Source organism: Lygodium microphyllum, chromosome 16, assembly GCF_053477565.2.
Source record: "Lygodium microphyllum isolate KBCC chromosome 16, Lygodium_microphyllum_v1.1.10, whole genome shotgun sequence".
NCBI lineage: Eukaryota > Viridiplantae > Streptophyta > Polypodiopsida > Schizaeales > Lygodiaceae > Lygodium > Lygodium microphyllum.
Window position 1 is genome coordinate 17,227,878 of NC_141150.1, and position 4,329 is coordinate 17,232,206.

The following is a 4,329-nucleotide window of genomic DNA, read 5'->3' on the forward strand; positions in this document are numbered from 1 at the left end:
TGCTTGGTAGCCTAACTTGCTTGCATATCTATGCCTACATGTTTGCATGCGCATGCATGTATGTACCATGTACATTGGGTACACATAGATATATACATGTATCTATGAATTGTATATAGGATTTATGTAGTTTTATGGATATTGAAATTTTCAGTATGGGGGCATGTATCCATGTGAGGTATTTGTTTGTGAGCAATAAAGAGCCTCATTTACTTTTGGTGTTACTAAACTAATTGAATGCTTTTAGATTTTTTCGCCAATTGTGCTAGAGATTTTGCAGAGTAGAGCAATGTAGTGTTAATGATTATACATGGCTTTATGCTTCTATCCCATACAAGTAAAGTTATTAATATAGACTAATTCTGTTAGTATTCCACAAATCCAATACTAATTTGGCAACAGGGGGAAATCATTATCTAACAAAGTTGGTATTAAAAATAAAAACATTGTGGCCAATGACAAGCTTGCACGTTGTCTACCAACATATGAATTGTATATCACAAAATACCATGCAAATGGACTAAATTACATGGGGTAAATATATGAACTTTCCAATGTTTGACTCAAAAGTCCTTCAAGGTTGTAGAGGAGGGGTTCGGTTGATTTTATCACATAACCTTGAGTGAGGTTATAGAGGGTGGGTGGTTGTAGAGAGCACATTTGGTTCACGTCATGTGTTGGTGGAACCTCTCTTTCCCCTTTTTGATAGTATCAACCCTCATACGTAGGGTATATACTTGTTAGTCTTTGTGAATAAAACTCCTTGATAGGGCCATGTTCAAAGGTCAAGGTGCTAGAGGTGGTGTGGTGCGATGTAGGGCTCCTTGTGTATGAGTGGGTGTGAAGTTTGCTCTAGAGCACTAGTGTACTAGTGCATATGTGTGTACACTAGTGTAGAGCATGTGTGTAGTGTGCTATTGCACTAGGATGGACTAGTGCATAGTGCAAGGGGTTTGCACTCCTACACTAGCGCATGAGTGTACAAGGGTTGTGCACAATGGTTAGTGTGCAAGGATGGGACTAGGGAGTAGCACATGTGCACTAGGGTTTAGTGTGGGGATCATGATGTATCTTAGGCTAAGAGTACAGATGGTGGTTTGAGATAGTGCATGGGTTATGTGCACTTATGGAGATGCTAGTGTGCAAGTGCATAGATGTGTATGCAAGGTAGTGCATGTGGGGGATGCATTGAGAGGCATGCATAGTGAGTGCACAAGGCAAGTGCACTAGTGGATGTGCATTGAAGTGAATGTGGGGCGTAAGGCTATCTTAAGGAAAGGGATATAGGCTTAAATGCGAAGGGATATGCACCGTGGTGTGTGCAAGATGTGTCGATGCATGTGCACTAAGATGCAAGGGGTGTGTGTGTGAGGTGTGCACACTAAGATCAAGTGCATTGTTGTATAGTACACTTTTGGGTGCTCTTAATTGCTTAGTTGGTATTCAACGGGTTGTGTCTCTTGAAAGGAGATTGCATATCATTGAATGATGGCAGAATGGTTGAAGTTAAATGACAAGGACAATTCAACCTTGGAAGAATAATCCAAAAGAAAATTGGATCTTTAATTGAGTGCCTCTCCGTTCCTCTCAACTCTGCAATTGCCAAGCCAAGTGCAATTTGCTACACTTATCGGAAGTATTGCAAGTCAAGTAAATTGCATGTGCTGCCTCTTTCAAACCCTTCTCCTTCCTATAAAGGGCATTAGATTACTTACAAGACATTAGAAACGTCTAGCCATTAGTTGTGTGCGTGACCCTTAGACCCTCCCTTGCGAATAGGCTGGGTTCTAGAGTAAAGAAGAGAGAGAAAAAGGACCCACTGCAGAGTAACTTCCAGCCACTTCTTTCTTTATTCATCACATACATTGTGTATTTCTCTCCCCTTGCCACGTCTCCGAAGTGGTTGCCCCTCTTGTGATGCCTCCTTCCTCTGGTGCCTCGGCAATGGTCGTATCTTATCTTCTTATGGTGGCAGCAAGGTGGTGGCTCATGGTGGGTTGAGTGGTGGTGATGAGGAGGTTGGGGGGAGACGGTGGTGGTGGAAGAGATGAAGGTGAGCAGTAGATTTTTGACGAAAGGAGAGAGAGATGGTGGTGGTGTGTGAGGGGGGAGAGGGGAGAGTGTAGACAAGGGCAATAGGAGATGATAAGGGTACTAGCAGGTATGACGACGGAGGAGGAGGTTGTGGTGGTGGAGGCGGAGATGACAGTGGAGAGAGGCGGGTGGATAGAGAGCCAGACGGCCGTCGCCCAACTAGCTTAGAGGACGAGGTGGCGGTCTTTGCAAACAACAGCCCCAAAACAAGCGAGCGCGGTAGCCCTAAAACAACCAATAGACATGCGACAGTGATTGATCAGGCAACAACCACAATTGGCCAGGGCGGCGGCGGTTCATGTCAGCAGAGGCGGCGGGTTCCAAAACCAGGCGGTAGGCGGAATCAGACCTTGACGGCAGTTTCGAATAGAGCCCAGTGGACAACAGTAGAAAGTGAAAAATGAGGGCTTCTCATTCACACCAATTCGGACAAGTTCCTTGGCTAATTGTGAAAAATGAGGCTTTCCCCGACTCTCTCTACCATGGATGCAAAAATGTCCGCCCAACCAACTTGCACCGGTTCATTTGTAGAGGCAAGATTTTTACCACTAATGGGCGCACTCTTTACCTTTTGCAATTGCCCCTCTCACAACCATTTGCTCCGAAAAAATGTGAAACGAGCCTAATGTCCTTGGTCCCACAAAAATGGATCCATGCTTGATTCAATTTCTTTAATGATAAACATTTGTACTGAAATTTTTGGCACATATCAAAGAGGAGGAGAATATAGAATGCAAATATATTGAAGCAAATCTCTCTTTAGCTTCAATATAGTTTCAAGTATTGTTGTCATCATAATTACATGTAAGAGTATTTACAAGGCAATACAGATAAGCTACTTCTTTTTGGCGAGGCCTTTTCCTTGAAGAGACAGGCTTTCTAAGTGTCCTTTAGGCTTTCTTTGATGCTTTAGTTGCCACAAGTATTGAGAACATGCCTTCAATTAATGTGGTTTTGAAAAGTTCTTCCTTATCCGCTTATACACTCTTCATGGTTTCCTTGCCTCTTTGGGCAATATCCTTTTTTGTATTTAAAATTAAAAACATCTTCTTGCCTTGATAACCTTTCTATTGTTGTGGTTGGATATAATTGATGACCATATGCTTCTCTTAGATACCAAACATGCTTACTATTAAGACCCATTTAGGAATTTTGGCACTCATTCAAGTGCCATTTTTAATAAACTTATGAAATTGTACTATTAGTGTACTTGATATTAATATAATCTTTTGCTTTGTTAAGCAAAAATAATAGATTAAAGATATTATGATTATGATGCATTTCAATTTAGATATTGCATTTTATTATATTCAAATCTTCAAATATTTAAGACCAAAGTTGTGTATAGAGTACACCTTGAGCTCCATTTATCTTAACAAATGTGTTTGTCAATGTGGATTCAACTCAATGTAAATATAGATCATTGGGATTAATTAGTGCAATGTTCTCAAATGTGCGAGCTTTTGAAATTGTGGCTAAAATTATATATTTAAGCCTAAGATAGGAATGAAAGATGATAAATAATTACACCTTGAAACGACTCTAAAAAGTAAGCATGAGGTTGCATGAGGCTCAATCTTAAAATTGAGCTTCATGTAGAGTGGTATATACAAAATTATTAATAATGATATTAACCTTGATCTAGTACTTGACTTGAATTTTACACAATTTGATAAAGAAACAAGTCAATAGAGTTGCATAACATTGTAAAAGCCTTATGTAAGATAGTGGCTTTATTAGATTGTTGGTGTCATTGTTAGTATTTGATCTTCTTTATTTATGTTAGTTGATGAGAAGAAACAAGCCAACAGAGTTGCATGAAGCTAAAATTTAAAATTGAGTCTCATATAAGGTATTCATTAAATTAGACGATTGGATGAACTGAGCCTTATATAAGGTGTTCACTAAATTAGATGATTGGACGTGGTTTCCAATGGAGTTGCACAATAATAAAATTTGAAATTGAGCCTCCCATAAGATTTTCGCTAAATTAGATGATTGGATGTGCATGTTAGCATTTTACCTTGATTTCTGATATCATTTTATGAAGAAGCCAACAATAGAGTCACATAAGCATATATGAGCCTCAATATACAAGGTGGTGATTGTTGATACCTTTGATAAAAAAAGAAACAGAGAGTTGCATGAGGCTCAATCATAAGGTTGAGCTTGCCTCATGATGTAAGATGGTTGTTAAGCCTCACATCCCCACATAAGCCTCATGAGTCACTCATG